Source organism: Pelophylax lessonae (assembly GCF_965119305.1).
Source record: "Pelophylax lessonae genome assembly, chromosome: 5".
Lineage (NCBI taxonomy): Eukaryota > Metazoa > Chordata > Amphibia > Anura > Ranidae > Pelophylax > Pelophylax lessonae.
This window is the reverse complement of record NC_138772.1, coordinates 477,626,872-477,643,669: the sequence shown is the minus strand read 5'-3', so window position 1 is coordinate 477,643,669 and position 16,798 is coordinate 477,626,872. Positions and strand designations below refer to the sequence as shown.

The 16,798-nt window shown below is 46.0% G+C and overlaps 1 protein-coding gene across 2 annotated transcripts in view; it reads right to left on the bottom strand.

Annotated features, from left to right (window-relative positions):
• Positions 1-16,120, bottom strand: part of PLEKHF2 (pleckstrin homology and FYVE domain containing 2) — a 29,101-nt gene extending 12,981 nt beyond the window's left edge. The window contains exon 1 of one of the 2 annotated variants that reach the window (XM_082258008.1): positions 15,971-16,120. The gene's annotated coding sequence lies outside the window, so the exon portion shown is untranslated. The remainder of the gene's footprint in view (positions 1-15,970) is intronic. The other variant, XM_082258009.1, reaches the window with a different exon arrangement.
• Between the last annotated feature and the right edge of the window lie 678 nt (positions 16,121-16,798).

The following is a 16,798-nucleotide window of genomic DNA, read 5'->3' as shown; positions in this document are numbered from 1 at the left end:
GAATATGGAGGCCAATAGACAGGGCCATGGATTGTAAAATCGTACTTTGACCCATTGAGGGGCCAATGGATAGGGCCATGCAGGGATCGCCAAACCCTAGGTGCCAGGTCGCCACTGCGACTAGAAAATGCAGACTGGCACCTGGGGGAAGCAGCCGGGGGCACCATTGACGGGCGGCAGGCAGGAACTTTTGTTTTATGATGCCAGGGTGGGGAAGGGAAGTGCTGGGAAGCCGGGTTAAAGGAGGAGAGGGGCAGGACTGTGAGAGGTGGGTTAGAGCAGATGAGGGGCTGTAAAAGTAGAAGGAATGGCAGGTCTGGGGAGGAGCAGAGCTGACAGGGGCAGAGTGGAGCCCCTGGCAGGAAGTGCGCCCTGTGTGGCTCTCACCTCCCTACCACTGGGTGAGTGTCTAGATCGAGCTGTCTGGGAAAAAATCCTTAGATCAGGACCTGGCAGCTCTGAATGGACTCAGAAATGGCCCTGAGCTGGACGCCACCTCTCAGGGATCCCCGGGCACTCTGGTTCCCCCCTCCTCCACCCCGGATAAGCTCCTTCTGTGGCTCCGGGTCGGGTCTGGTTAGCCCAAGAACCCCCAAGACAGCCAGTGTGGCCACCCTCGGTGCCCATCAATGCCGCCTTATCACTGCCCATATTAGTGCCCATGAATGCTGCCTTATCAGTGCCCATCAATGCTGCCTCATCAGTGCCCCTGTTAGAGCCCATCCATGCAGCCTCATCCCCACACACAAGTCATTTTTTCTTCTTCACTTATTTGCAAAATTTTATAAAACAGAAATGAAGAACGGTGTGTTTTTTTTTTCCAAAATGGTCAGGCTTTTTTCATGTATTTGGCAAAAAATAAAAACTATTAGTGATCAAAAACCACCAGTGGAAAGCTCTATCGGTCTATTAAAAAATATATTGAGTACAGTATTGCATGACCGTGCAATTGCCTTTCAATGTACGACAGCACTGGAAATTGGCCTGGGTGGGAAGAGGGTGAAAGTAACCAGTAGGCAAAAGGTTAAGTGGGCAAACTAACAAAATCTGCCGGGGATCAATTATATTTTCCCCACTGTATTTTATGTTCCACACTTCACTAAAAACCTGCAATACTTTAAAAAAAATGTGTCAGTTATCTAAACGTGTCAGTTATCTAGTCTCCATGACAAGTCAAACATCAGCACTTTCTAGTCAGCAAGTATGTATTATGCAAGAATCAAGATCTTCTTTTCCTCTCCCTACCACAGCAACAACTTAACCACTTACTGACCACCATACGTCCTGTCAGCAAGGGGATATAGCAAGATCGCTGGCTATAATTATTATATAAAAAAAAACACAATCATATTTGCAGTCATGATCGGCTGCCTAATAAAAGTGATTCAGCTGTCTCACACCTGCCTGATTACTTTTACGATATCGAGAAGGGATGCCTCCACCCTCCGATGCACGCAGTGTTTGCCAGGCTCTCCTGTTCCTCTAAGGCCCCCGAAGCTGTGAGTAATGGCCAGGATTGCTTCACACAAAGGGGATGGAGGAACAGCCGTTATGACAGATGAAGCCGGAAGCAACGACTGTCACCTCAGGTTTCAGGGCAGTCATTCGGCCAGGGAATGACATCACAGGGAAGTAGCTAATTAAACACCATCTGTGCTTGGGTTAGCTGCTTTGAGGGGCAGGGTCACCGGGGGCTTAATAGACCCCTGATGTCTCCATAAAGAGAACCTGTCACTGCCCAAAGCCATCACATAGATAGCAATAAAAAAAAAAAAAGAAAAAATTAATTTGAATAAAAGATTTTTTGATTTCACCCATATTAAACCTGTATGTTTAAAGCAAGCAGCTGTTTCTTTTAACCACTTGGATAAACAAGGGCGAATGTTTGCGTGTCACAAGCAACTGTACAAAATATTTTGAACAGCCAACCACTTAGAGCATCAGGAGCAATAAACCAGAACAGGTGTCACGGGAAAACTAGGAAGTGGTAACATAAGCTCTCTGAGAATAGCTGACTGACAGCCTGCCCAAAGCATACTTTACATTGTAAACCTTTTACAGCCAGACCTGTTCAAATGTAGGCCTAAATTATGCAGCAGCACATGCAGACTGGGGTAGCGTATTATGCTTGCGATTATCCTGTCTCTCTTGGTGAGACAACAGGCCTGTACTCTGGACTGCTGCAAAAACACCAGAACCCTGCGCCCTACCATATTCTATCCAACAGGTAGCTGTGATGAAGGAGTGATCAGTGCCCACCCCATGGGATTTTTAAAACCTACTGGAGAAATACCCTAAACATCAACAAAAGAGCCACCTCCCTCAGGTGCCCAGCTTCAAACTTGCGCCTCTCACGCACGCATGCAGCCATATTATTGATTGCTTCCCCCCCCACATCCTTTTTAGCAGCAATAGGAAACAAGCCTAGAACTTATAGGGGGGCCCAACTTTGTTCACAGCTTCCAGATAGTACTGCCCAGCTGCCTTAGGGACTACAGGTTTCACGATTCACACCTTTGCGGCGGGGAAGGAGGCTGGGGGAAGGAAGTATATCCAGCAGCAGCTATGTTGTGCCCCCTTCAGAGTGAGAAAAAGAATGGGGAAAAAAGGAGAGGAGAAAATGAATGGGGTTCATCCTTTTCTGGTCCTGCAGTCACTGAATATGGTTTCAATTTTTTTCAATTGGAGGTTTACCTTGCCTGTAAGCACTTGGCATGTACTACTGTAGTCTATCCCAGGAGTATGTGGGTAAGGGTGGCTGCATTCCCACATACAGAAGGATCATGTAGACCAAAGGTAGCTGCCCTGATCATAAAAGTTTGGGCAGCACAATTTCAAAATATATATTTGTGAATGTGCAAGCTGACACTGCCATTACCAGGTAAAAGAGGTCAGATTAAAGCTGAACTCCAGGGAAAATAAACTTTCACTTGGAAGTGGGGCTCCCCCCTCCCCCCCCCCCATTCCCAGGGTACTAGTTTAAAGTCTGAAGGGTATTCCCTTTATCCATTCTTTGCATGAAGGTAAAAAAATCTTCAGTTTACTGCTCCCCCCCCCCAATACTTACCTAAGCCTGATCTCAATCCAACGATGTGCACGAGAGCAGCAGCTCTCCTGGGTCTCTTGCTCCTCACTGGCTGAGACAGCAGCAGGAGCCAATCTGTCAATTACAGCCAGCAAGCCAATGAGGAGAGAGCAGGGGCGGGGCTACTTGCGTGAATGGACAAACAGCAGCAGCTCAGGAGTAAGCCTGCTTGGGTCCCCAGAAGAGGACTGGCGGGGGACCCCAGAAGAGGACTGGGGCTTTTCTATGTCAAACCACTGCACAGAGCACGAATGTAGAACTTTTTTTTTTGCGTAACAAAGTGCCTTTAACCACTTAAATACTGGTCACTTTTACCCACTTCCTGCCCAGGCAAATTTTCCGCTTTCAGCGCGGTCGCATTTTAAAAGACAATTGCGCAGTAATGCAACACTGTAGCCATATTAAATATCTATTTTTTTTTTTTTTTCACACAAATTGTGCTTTCTTTTGGTGGTATTTAATCGCCACTGGGCTTTTTCTTTTTTATATTTGTTGCTAAATAAACGAGAAAAAAAAAACAAAAAAACAAAAAAAAACACCGTTTTAGACCCCCGTTCACACTGGGGCGACCCGTCAGGTCGCCTGCCATAGAGAAGCTGTTGACCCATTCTAATAGGAGCAACACAAGTCGCTACGACTTAGAAAAAGGGTCCGGAGCTTCTTTGGGGCGACCTGCATAGACTTCAATGTTATGAAGTCCGTGCCGGCCGCTCCGAGGTCGCAATGTGAGCCGCGACTTGTGAGGTCGCCCCGGGAAGTCGGATCGCCCCAATGTGAACGGGGACTAAGTTATGACATTTTGCAAATAAGCTTTCTTATTAATTTGTAATTTTTTTTTTTTTTTTTTAGAAAATAAAGTTTTTTTTTTTTGTGAGCGAAAAACGGTTTTAACATACTGTCACCAGTGCAGTACAGCATTATATAACTGGTGTGGCAAACTTTCCTAAATTTTACAATATAATTTTATATATATATATATATATATATATATATATATATATATATATATATATATATATATATATATATACATACATACACACACACACATATACACACACACACACACACACACACACACACATATATATACTGCGACCAGAGCAATACAATACAGTGTTACCACAGTAACTCTGGGGAGTTGATTAATATTGTTTTAAACATACTATGCTTGCTTATAGAAGAGATTTTCACTGCTATAAGCAAATATTTTTACTGAATGAGAGTGTGTAGACACTGTTTATTGTGATTAGCTAGGACTGGTCACAGCTAATCACATGGTACAAACAGGCTGTGATTTGCCTCGATTGGTCACAGTGATCACATGGTACAATCACAACAAGCTGAAATTGGTTTCATCAGCTAGCTGTGATTGATCACACGATACTGGCAGTAAGCTGTTCTAGTGATTTAATTATCCGCTGTGTCCAGTAAACACACCGCACCGGAGCAGTCATGCAAGGCACGTTTTTGGGAGCACGTCATGACGTCCTCCCATAACGATCGGGTTCCTGCCTGCCCGTTATTTTAAGATGACACAGGCAGGATGCAGTCCATATCGCTTTAAGCCTTGGATACCAGTAACAAGGACTTTTAATTGCCCAACTCCACATTTCCCCCCCCCCCCCCCTCGTACCTGAAACTCTGGCTTGTGGACAGTTGTCTCTCATCCTAGAACCTTAGAAAAAACAACGGGAAAAAAAAAAAAAAAAATAAGGGAGCATGGCTATTGGCTTTGCATTGTAGATCAGAGTGTTGTAACATCAGAGCGTTGCATGTAACATCAGAGCGTTGCAACCTCTGGAGTGTCTTCGAGAAGAGGCTGTGGGGGCCAGTTGCATAGCATGAGCAAGGACTAAGCTAAGACTGGCCATACATGTTCAACTTTTTTTGTACAATTTTCTGTTAGATCTACCACAAACCACATAATGTGAGGTCAAAGCTAAACAACACATTCACTTGTATCTAATTAGGCAGACATACTTGAAGGTAAATTTCAAGAAAATTGGACAGAAAATTGTAAGAAGATTGTATCATGTATGGCCATTGGCCAGCCTAAGTAAAAGTCCTTGTTACTGGTACCCTAGACACAGATGAGCATTTAACCCTTGCAGTGCAGGGGGTGCTCCACTGCAAGGAAAGATTTTTGTTTTTCCTGGAGTTTAGCTTTAATTTGCTTACCTCTTGTTTCATAGGATTTTGGTTCATGGAAACAGATCAACTCATAGAACATGTGATACGAGAACAAAGGAGCAGATGAAGTAGAACAACCAACCCATAAGCATTGTTTTGCATATTGTGTGAACTATCACCATAGGAGTGACATAAAACAAATATTACTATGGAAGTCCACCCCATCTGCAGCCCCATCTGATGACCTTTTCACCTGGCAATAGTCATCACAAGCTTTAATGACACATTAAGAATTGTGAATGGACTCCACATGACTCTAGTTGTAGAAAACAACCACGCAACCTCTAAAAATCAGACAAGACTAGGAAATCTGGTGTCAGCAGTATACACAGCTCCGCCAATTCTGATTGCAACACTCTCCCTTCACAACTATTTCTGTCAAGCAACCATGTGACCTAAACACTGAATATAGTTAGTCCAGGAAATTGCAAAAACATACCAATGTGGGTAAAATTAGAATAAATGGAAATTCAAACTTTTATATAAATCTATGCTGGGCCAGAGAAAAGGGAATAAAATGGTAAACAATCTTACATAAAGACAGATACTTTCTGTAGAACAATACAAAGAATTGCGTAGAACGCCATCGGTGACATTTCAGCTGTTTAGCAAGGAATCTTGGGATTTGTGGAAGAAACTCCTAAAATGAATCTGAGCAAACAAGCTGTCATTTCAGATTCATACCACAGACCGTGTAAGAGGAGGAACAGATGGAGACCAAGTACAAGAACTATATTTAACATTTCAGAAGCCTTAGCAACCAGGTCTACAAAACATGAAGTTAAATAAGAGTTATTATGGTACTGCTCAATAATAGGCAAAACCCAACACCTCACTAGTTATACTAAAATTTTAAGCAAATTTTTAAAATATCCAAAATAATTTAGCTTATTACTCATTCTGTACGTGCAATCTCAACCCTTATCCTGCACATGAATTGCGTGATGCAGTGGTGACTTCAAGGTCCTGACTCCACTAGTTTCAACTTTTAAAAGGGGTTGGACACCCTCTTTTTTGTTGTTTTTTTTTTTATAAAAAAGAAAAAACCCACATCTATACTTACCTGCTCTGTGCAATCGTTTTGCACAGAGCAGCCAAAAACCTCTCCTGGGGGTGCCCTGCCAGCACTGCAGGCCCCTCCTTTTCATTGGGTGCCCCCAATGGAAGGCTGCCTTCTGTGGGGGCACCCGTGCGGGCTCACTCAGAGTCCCGCTGCTGCATCCATTGACACAGACAGCGGGGCGCGGGCCCCCTTGTCACTGGATTTAATTGACACCAGCAGGAGCCAGTGGGTCCTGCTGCTATTAATCTGTCCAATGAGGAAAGAGACAGTGGCTTGGGGGGAGCTGCAGCGCAGAAGGTTTTTCACCTTAATGGAGAGAATCTATTAAGGTGGAAAACCTGAAGGGCTCTTTCACACGAGCGATCGGATCAGATCCGCCTGTCAGTTTTTTAGGCGGATCTGATCGGATCCTCCATGCATCCCTATGGGGCAGCGGATGTCAGCGGAGACATATCCGCTGACACCCGCATCCGATCCGTGAAATCCGGACGGATGGAAACCCAATTTTTCATCCGTCCAGGGGATCGGATGAGAGCGGACAGGCGGTCCGCTCTCATCCGATTCCCCCATAGAGATGCATGGGGCTCTGACACCTCGGAGAGGGAGTTGTCACCTGCCTGCTCAGCGGGGATCAGTGTATTGATCCCCCGCTGAGCAGCACGGATCCGCCTACGGATTCGGACCGTGTGAAAGGACTCTAAAGCCCTGTACACACGTACTGATTGTCGGCCGAACGATCGGCCGTCTTTTGTCCGAGGGCTGTCTTGTCTGTTGAAAAGTGCAAAAGACTGCACACGAATTTTGTCGGCCAACAACAGCCGACTGCAGAAGTGATGTCATGTGATGGTTAACTTTCCTTATCTTTTTTCTTTTCTGAGCATGCCCAGTCTTGCAAATCTGCTGTCTGTCGGCCGAATTCTGTACTGACTGGCGAACAATCGGCCGTTCTGGTGTTGGCCAACAAAAATTTTAATGCCTGCACGACAGATTCTGTTCGGCCAAAAATGCGCTGTCGGCTGTCAGAAGCATCATACTAACAAGCCTACAATCGGCCAATCGGTCGTCGGCCAAATCTTTACGGCCGACAATCGGTACGTGTGTAAGGGCCTTAAGGCTTTACAACCACTTTAAGAGCTGTGTGTAATTGAGTGTGCACCTGTGAGATTTTAGGATGCCACAGGTAGAAGATGGCTTTGACGAAGAGATCTGCTACCTGTGGGCTCCTTTTAAAACAGCGCTGCAATTTTATGTACGGGACCATGCAGAAAACATAAGCTGGCAAATGTTACACCTGCCACCCCAATATAATGTTTAACTTTTCAGTGTTTCAGGCGGTCACCAAAAGTACCTAAAAAAAAACAAAAACGTAAACACACTTCTGTTAATAGGGTGACAGTGCTGCCTATCACCTGTATGTAGCGGCAGTTTTGCCACCTGAAGTGCAGGCTCCTGTTATTGAATAGAAGTTATCTGGCTAGCATGTCCAGCTTCAGTCAGAGAGAATTCCTTAGTGCTATTCGCCACTCCTCTAAACTACAGCAGCATCCGGAAGAAGGAAATCTGCAGCTGCCTTTACAGACTGCCAAGTGTGTGGTCCTGAGACATGCCTGCATATTATGCTACAGTGCACAGATTGCACCGACCAGGTCAACTTTCGGTTCCAAATGCGCAAAGAGTGTGGTGCTGCAAACTAAAAGTAATCATCTAACACAACACTGAAATGTGAGAAAAACACATTCCGATTATTATTATGCAGGATTCATATAGCGCCAACACTTTACAACATAAGGATTCACTTGTACTTTGGGATACACTACATTTTTACCTCCAAGGTTGCCCACACATTAAATTCTAAGTTCACCTTTTGCACTATTTTACACCCATATTTAGAATGTACCATGACGCAAATGCCTCCCCACCTCAAAAAACAGCAGAGTGGGGGCAGCTACTGTCACATATAAAAAGGTTTTGGTTAGCCACAACATTCATTCACAGGGATCTGTGAATGAATGAACGAACAAGTCCAGCCTGCTACTGTAGCAGTCAGACTTGTAGTTCTCAATGGGCTAGAAATGTGGTAATCTGTAAACTTTTAGTCCATTGCATCTTCCTCCAACTTACAGCCTGTAGAGATACAGCCAGAGAGCTGGAGGAAGCGTTTGCAAGATCCTGTAACAAACATGAAATAAATATAATATATATTATATACACACACACACAATGCTACGCTGACCCCCAAGTCGCAAAACAGCACCAATATCAGGGAACTGCTTCAAATTTGTAATCCTCTTACATTAGTTTCACCTGCAATGTACATTCACTTGTAAAGTCATGCAATGTCTTTTTTGCCTACAAACCTGGCCAACATACCAGTTTTCAGATGACGAGGGCAAAATTGAGCTATAGGACATCTGATATGAGCTATATATAAAGCTTGAGGTCATCATATACACACAGCTTGTCCTATGTACACCAGTTGCAAGGTGAAGTTATAACAAATGAAAAGTCCTATCCTTTAGATCAGCGGTCTCCAAACTGTGGTCAAGGAGCCAGATGCGGCCCTTTTCTTTCCTTTATCTGGCCCTTAGGGCACTATTCCTGCCACTGACACCAACAACGAGGCACTATTTCTGCTACCGACACCAATGATGGGGCATTGTTACTGATGCCAGGACTATTGCTACTCCCACTGGCCACAGTCTGGCTCCTCTAAAGTCTGAAGGCTAGTAAAACTGGTTTGGAGGCCCCCGCATTAGACCTTCCCCACAGAAAAAAAAGTGGGATTTTTGACTTACCGTAAATTGACAGACACATCTCCTGGTCTTACCTGGGTTATACTGCCCCCTACAGGAGGGGGACACTAGGCAGAAAAAAAAATCTGGCTACGCCTAAGGGGAGTCCCAGGGGGTATACTCCCTCTTTCTGCTATAGGTACTCCGTTTTGTTACAAGCAGTGTCAGAAGAATTACAATTCCACAGAGGGGTGGGTGCTGTGTCCGCCAATGAACATCAGGAGAAAAAAAATCCCAATCTTCATTGACGGACACAGCTTTAGAGCTTCCCAACCATTGGGTCATTCCAAAGCAGGGTTAAACATGAGGGGTGGGAACAGCAAAAAAATGTCCCAGGCTAAACAGTAGCCAACCAGGCAAAAGGAGCTCAACCAAAACCTGGAGCCCACCTGGAAAAAAAACAAAAACAAAAATAACCAATACACCCTCAAATAGTATCAAGTCCTCTAAACAGCAGCCTGCAATGGAAGCCAGAGGGTCCACCACCTGTGGAACAGTCCACTTCTTAATAATGGACTCCTCATAGGGGGTAACACCTAGTAAATCGCTTAGGGACCCCAAGAGGACGCTTTAGGCAGAGAAAGGAAACCCCTTTGCCGCTCTGGATGGTTTGAGTGCCAAAGGGAACCTGCGCCTCAGCATCCTCCATCTTCAAGGACTCCCGCACAGGTACAATCAGTGCTTCCACCAGCGCCTTTTCCTGCGCAGTTGCAGATGTGGAGGAAATCTTCCTCACTATCTGAGGATTTGCGTGGTTGCAGACCAGGCAGGGTGACCCATGCCCGAATCAGATTCAGGATCTGATGAGACAGAGGAAGGCGGCCACCAGGATAATCTGCACCCCACGTGCGATGATCAGAAGATGAAAGGATTTAGGAGTCAGCACCAAGGAAAGGGCTCCCACTGCCAAAATCACCGCCCACAGGGCTCCACTCATGGCCGCTGTCTAAAATAGAAGTCATGACAGATGGGCGAGTACATGCCAAGCACACATTTATGTGCTCCGGAGATACAGGAGCAGTGTCTGTCCAGACCCACTACCAGAAGTCTGTCAAAATCTATGATTTTGGTGAAACCTGCAGTGGCTGGATTCTGTACTGGATGGTTCTCCCGTTTAGTCCTGTGTGCGCTGACGGTGTGTGCCCAAATTCTGAGTTCATGAAATCAAGACTTAACATACATGAGCTAAATACCTAGACGGCCTTAAAAGTTTCCTCTCTTCTCCAATTCAGACTTCAGGGTCCCATGGAGCTACCTCCATGTGTGTGCCTTAGCCTGCAAGCACATGTGCCTTATCACTAGGGACAAGGGTGGTCATGTGACCATAATGTAGCCACATGAGTATTTTTGGGGGGGGGGCTGGTTGCTTGTGTTTTCTTTAGACTGAGATAAGAGAGCAGAAGAGTTCTCCACACTTGATGTGACCATAATGTGATGCGCCTAAGGTGCACATGCTTTAACCCAGTAGAGGGATTGTATGTACAGCCGATGTGGACAACAAGGGTAAGCATGCACTGTGCCAATAATGGAATGAGGGACCAAGGACCTCTGAGGTGATCGTCATGTGATCTCTATAGTATGCATGCTCCCTGCCCTCTCTCAGTGGAGGTTTTAGCTGGAGGGGGTCAGGGGGGATGGATCTGAGCCACCCATCTGTGTCAATGGATGCAGATGGGTGGCTCGGAGGTGAGCTCCGAAGATGAGGAGCCTGGAGTGCCAGCAGGGGACCCCAGAAGAGGATCGGGGCTGCTCTGTGCAAAACAATTACACAGAGCAGGTAAGTATAACATGTTTATTATTTTAATTAGAAAAAAAAAAAAAAAAAACTGAAGCTTTAATGTTACTTTAACCTCTTGCCAACATTCACTACTGGCAGGCAGCAGCCCCAGGCACCACAATAAGCCTGTAAGTCGCAGTGTACTTGCTGGTTTAGAGGTGCACATGTGCACGCACCCTGCTAACCTTACTGCAATTGGGCAAAGCACGCGTTTTTCAACTGGTTACAGCCAATGATTCTGGCTGTATACCTGCTGATCCGCTGTGGCCAGTTACAGCACAGGAATCTGGGTGTTGGTATTGGTAAACATACACACATCTGGCTGGATTTCTCCCCGATTTCGGTTCAGTTCTGAAAGCAACGAGAGATTCCAGCCAGATGATCTGTAAGTAGAACAGCACACTACTCTTGTAAGGCACAGTTAATCCCTTGACTGCCCTTCTGTCACCCAGCCAGTGTCATTAGTACAGTATTATCACTGAATTACTGTCACTTCTGATGTCAGTTGGTTAGTTAGTGTCCCGGCCAGCCAGTGCCAAATTTCCCGCCACACTGTAAGTCGCTGATCACCGCCATTACTACTATAGGGTCTGTATTGATGAGGATCTTTATCACGATCATAAATAAACTATTGTCCCCAACAATGTAGTTTGGTTTTTACCAGAGACATGTAGCAGAACACATTTTGGCCTAAATTTAATTTTATTGGATATGTTTTAGAACAGAAAGTAGAATTTTTTTTTTTTAATTAATCAAATTTTTCTGTCTTTTTTAGTTTATAATAGGGTTCCACCGATACTGGTATCACTGCCGATACTAAGCATCTGCACGAGTATTTGTACTCATTCAAATGCTCCAATACCTTTGCAGTGTGATTGGAGCCCATATAAAATGAATGGGCATGAATAGCATTGCACATAATTACCTGTGAAATGAACAGAAACGTGATGCAATTCCTGTCTGGATGGCATGAGTTTACCCACACCAGTCCTGTGTGAACCCAGGCTGAAGCCACTATGACAAGCTTCGGTTCACACAGGAGCGGTACAGGAAAACCACATGCGACCTGCACAGGAATGGCGGCACATTCCTGTTCACATCAAATGCAATTCTTTGCAGTGCGATTGGAGCCCATTCATTTTTATATGGGCTCCAATCGCACTGCAAAGGTATCGGCAAGTACTTGACCACAAGTATCAGTACACTTCATTGGTACAAAACAGGTGCTGGTGCATCACTAGTTTATATATTTAAAAAAAACGCAGTGGTGATCAAATACCACCAAAAGAAAGCTCTATATCTGTAGGGAAAAGTAAAATAAATATTGTTTGTGTACAGCGTTGCATGATTGCACAATTGTGCGTTAAAGTAGCGCAGTGCTAAATAGCAAAAAGTGCCCTGGTCATGAAGAGGGTAAAAACTTCCGAAGCTCAAGTGGTTAATCTGCATCACAAAAAGGCAGGCACAGGGTTTTCTATGTATTCCAGTGGCCCTACTTCACACCAGTGCAGTCAAAATTAAGAACTGCTTCATGTATTCTGTATGGAATGCGGCAAAATGCATCAAAACTATAAATGCACTGACATTTCAGCATTTTATCAAGTGCAGACAATGGTGCCGAAAACACATGCGATTTTGTCTTGATTTTACTGTGCTTATGGTGTGTTTTTCATAGGTCATGTGACTCAAAAACGTAACACAGCTGTGTTATTGATGCATTCTTGCTGCATTTTCAATGCATTTCAACGGGGAGGTGCTTTTTTGGTGCAGAAGCAAGATTTTTGAAACACAACAGATGCACAACGGACCAGTGTGAAGACATACATAGAATTTAAAGGGATACATTTTTCTTGAGCTTAAGAGGAGTTCCACCCAAAAGTGGAACTTCCACTTTAAAGGCCTCCTCCCGACTCCGGTTTGTAAAAACTGAGCTTTTGGGGAGGAGGGGCAGGTACCCGCTTCCCACTTCCATTCCGGTCGCCGGTGATCGGAAGTTCTCCTTTCTGAAGTCTTCTTGGACACATGACACTAGGGCTGCACGATATTGGAAAAAAAGTACATTGCGATATTTTTTTTTTCCCAACTATATATATTGCGATATTGAGAGAGCCGTCAATCAGTGCAGCAGCCTTCTTCTGATTGTATACAGGGACAGCCAGGGTTAATGTTACTGTAGGGATGGGATGGAAGTATTGCAGCAGCGCAGCCTTCTTCTGATTGTCATTGCACCATACAGCCAGGGCAGGCCAGGGTTAATGTTATTGTAGGGAACTGGGTGGAATGGGAACTGCAGGTTAAGAAGACGCTGACAGTGTGGAAGGCAGAGTCGGGACTCACAGTGGTTGTAGAAGGTAGCAGAACACAGCCTGAAATGACATCCGTCCCACATGTTAGTCTGTTGCCCTGCAGCTAGTTCTCTTGACCGAGCGGTGAGCGCAGCACAGCGAACCAATCACATCGTGAGTAGCGGCACATCGAACCAATCAGGTGTACAGGCACGCGTGATTGGTTAGCTGTGCAGCTGCTCACGGCGCGCTGCTCACCGCTCAGTCAGGAGAACTAGCTGCAGGCAGGCAGACTTAACGTGTGGGACGGATGTCAGACTGTGTTCTGCTACCTTCTACAACCACTGTGAGTCCCGACTTCTGCCTACTATCGTATGTTCGGCGATGTGACTATCATATAATATTGACTATCGTCAGCCCTACATGACAGGTCCTAGAAGACTTCGGGACCAGTCACAGAGTGCAGCCCTGCTCGCCCATGCACAGTGGGCACCTGGCTGTGAAGCTGCAAGCTGTCACAGCTGGGTGCCCATAGTGGAGATGTCGGTGCCGCAGAGGGAGGACACGGAGTGAAGACGGCTGGGCTGAGTACACCGCTGGATTGCGGGACAGGCGAGTGGCTGTTTATTAAGGCCCCTTACACACTTGCCGCTCTGTCGGCGGACTCCCATTTTTCTCAGAGGGGGATCGATCCGCCGATACCCGGCTGAGCAGGTGGATGGCAACTCCGTCTCCGCGCTGTGTGTGGAGACACAGCTGTCAGGTCCCCGCTCTTCTCTATGGGGGAATCGGATGAGAATGTACCACCTGTCCATTCTCATCCGATCTACCAGAGGGATGGAAAATAGGGTTTCCATCCGCCTGGATTTGACGGATTGGATGTCAGCGGACATCCAATGCCCCATAGAGATGCATGGGGAATCCGTTCAGATACGCCTGAAAAACTGACAGGCGGATCTGAACGGTCCGCAAGTGTGAAAGGGGCCTTAAGCCCCGTACACACACGCAGATCGTCGTCATACAAACGTCGGCGGACGAAAGATCTGCTGATTGTACGCGTGTTAGTATGGTGCCTCCGACAGATGTCTGCACACAATCCGCGGACAAGAGTCTTTCTTGCAAACATGAAAATTTTTGTCTGCAGACACCAGAACGGACGATTGTTCGCCTGTCAGTACAGAAATCAGCCGACAGACCGCAGATTTGCAAGACTGGGCATGCTCAGAAAATAAAAAACACAGGGAAAGTTAACCATTACATGACATCACTTCTGCAGTCAGCTGAAGTCTGCGGACAAAATTCTTGTGCTGTCCTTGCACTTTTCAACAGACACCGACATCCCGGGGAGAAAAGACGAACATTTGTATGACGACGATCTGCGTGTGTGTACGGGGCTTAAGAGCCGGTTCACATAGGCACGACCTGACTTTTTGGGGGCGACCTGTGAAGTCGCAGTGCACAGCTTGCACCGCGACCTCGGAGCGGCATGCACGGACTTCATATCATTGAAGTCAATGCAGGTCGCCCCAAAGTAGTACAGGACCCTTTAAGTCGGAGCGACTTGTGTCGCTCCTATTAGAATGGGTCCTGTACTACTCTATGGCAGGCGACCAGGTCACCTGACAAGTCGCCCAAGTGTGAACGGGGTCTAAAAGTCACCAACTATACTTATTGTAGCGTCTGACTTTTAAAATACAAAACAATGACTGGAATTTCACATAAAAGATGCCGATTATACATTTATATTGAATTTAAATTATTGAATTTAATTTAAAAGTCGATAGATATAGAATATATATATATATATATATATATATATATATATATATATATATATATATATATATATATATATATCAAATTATTTATTGGATTTTTACAGACTCTTTTCAACTAAGTTCATACGGAGTTTCTGGTTTCGTCACGTTTCCCTTTGGTGTACCTCTAATTGAAACGCATCGAAATGGTGTTGTGAACCGGCCCTGAATGCGCATCTTCACCCTGAAGGGCACGTTGTGCCCCCCTGCCGCCTCTTTCTTTCTTTTCCTAAAAATATAAGTTTTTAGTATTTGTTTGTGCTACAAATCTGCATTCCCGCAATGCTCACCTGGCGGAAAACCTGTCCTCACTTGTGGTGTGTGCACAGAAGCGTCACAGGTCTTGGGTACTGAGAACCCCCGTGGCACATCTGTGCTGGGCATTCGCACACACATACGGGGGTTTCCCATATCTTTGCACATATGGGGAATCACCAGATGTTCCTGACGGCTTTTCCGAGGCTGAAGGCTGGGCAGAGCCATTGGGTACCCCATGCATGCGCCATAATGGTGGCAGTGGAGTGAGGGGCACAGAGCCACCTGCGAGGCAGAGTTTACTTGCGGTGAAGTTGCACATTATTGGCATCAGATGAACTCTGCGCACAGATATGAGACTGCAGTACTAAAGCCCACCATGAGGGGGCGCTGAGGGGTGAGGGTAGAAAGTCTGAGCAGAGATGATAGAGCCCAGAGCTCTCCTCATCCATCCCTCCCCCTATATATATATAGGGTCCGTATATACTCATTAGACGTCATTACTACAAGTTCTGTCCTATAGGACTCTTCCTGAAATATAAATAAATACAGGACTATTCTCCCGGGACTGTGCCCCCTGTGTACCCCGGGGGGAGGGGTTCATCATGGCGGCGGTGGTGATGCCAATGGGAGGAAAGTTTTTCCCTCACCAGAGTTGAGTGAAGTGCACGGAAAGCGCGCTCCCGCCTCCCCTTCCACTCACCGGAATGTGCGGGGTTCCGCCCAGGGTTTGTCCCGGCTCTCACCGTCCAGCCGCACCGATCCCGCAGCCTCCGGTCACCGCAAAAGGAAGCGCGGCGATGTGATAAATACAGCGGCCCCGCCTCTCGTCACATGCCGCCAGGCCCCGCCCTCCTGAGGGGCACACCGCGCACATGCCAGGAAACAGGCTGTTATTCCATGAACTCGCTCTGCCCAGCCCACGGGCGCGCCTCCGACAGGAGACTTCTACTACTGCGCATGCGCGCTCCGGGGACTCAGCGCGCTGCCGCGGAGATTTTTTGGTATCGGCGGAACACCGGGCACAGAGAATTTATAAGCTCGGAATTTATTAGGGCTATTATGGGGGCTAATAATCGTTACAGGGCTGCTGGTTTATAAATTATTCTTTCACTTTGTGAAGTGTAAATGACGGCAAAATTCTTCAGAGATAGAATAGCGAGAGGATAAAAATTATAGCTTTATCTTAGGAGTTGTAAAGTCAGAAGTTTTTTTTATCATAATGCTATAATTCATTCAGATAAAAAGCCTTCTGTGTGAAGCAGCCTCCCCCCCATCCCCGCACCCTAATACTTACTTGCAGGTGCCAAGTCCTGGGGAAAAAAGTGTGCCAACACCCAAGATCCCCCCCACCTCAAAAATAAAAAAAGTGTGTGTATGTAAATATATATATATATACCTTTTGAGGAGTGAGGGCCACTTTAGCAAATTGGCAACGGGTCGTGGGCCACAATGAGCAGAGCGGGCAGGTGACAGGTCCGTGTCCACTCAGCTTATGCAGAGCAGACACGGACTCAGCCTGCTCTAGTCT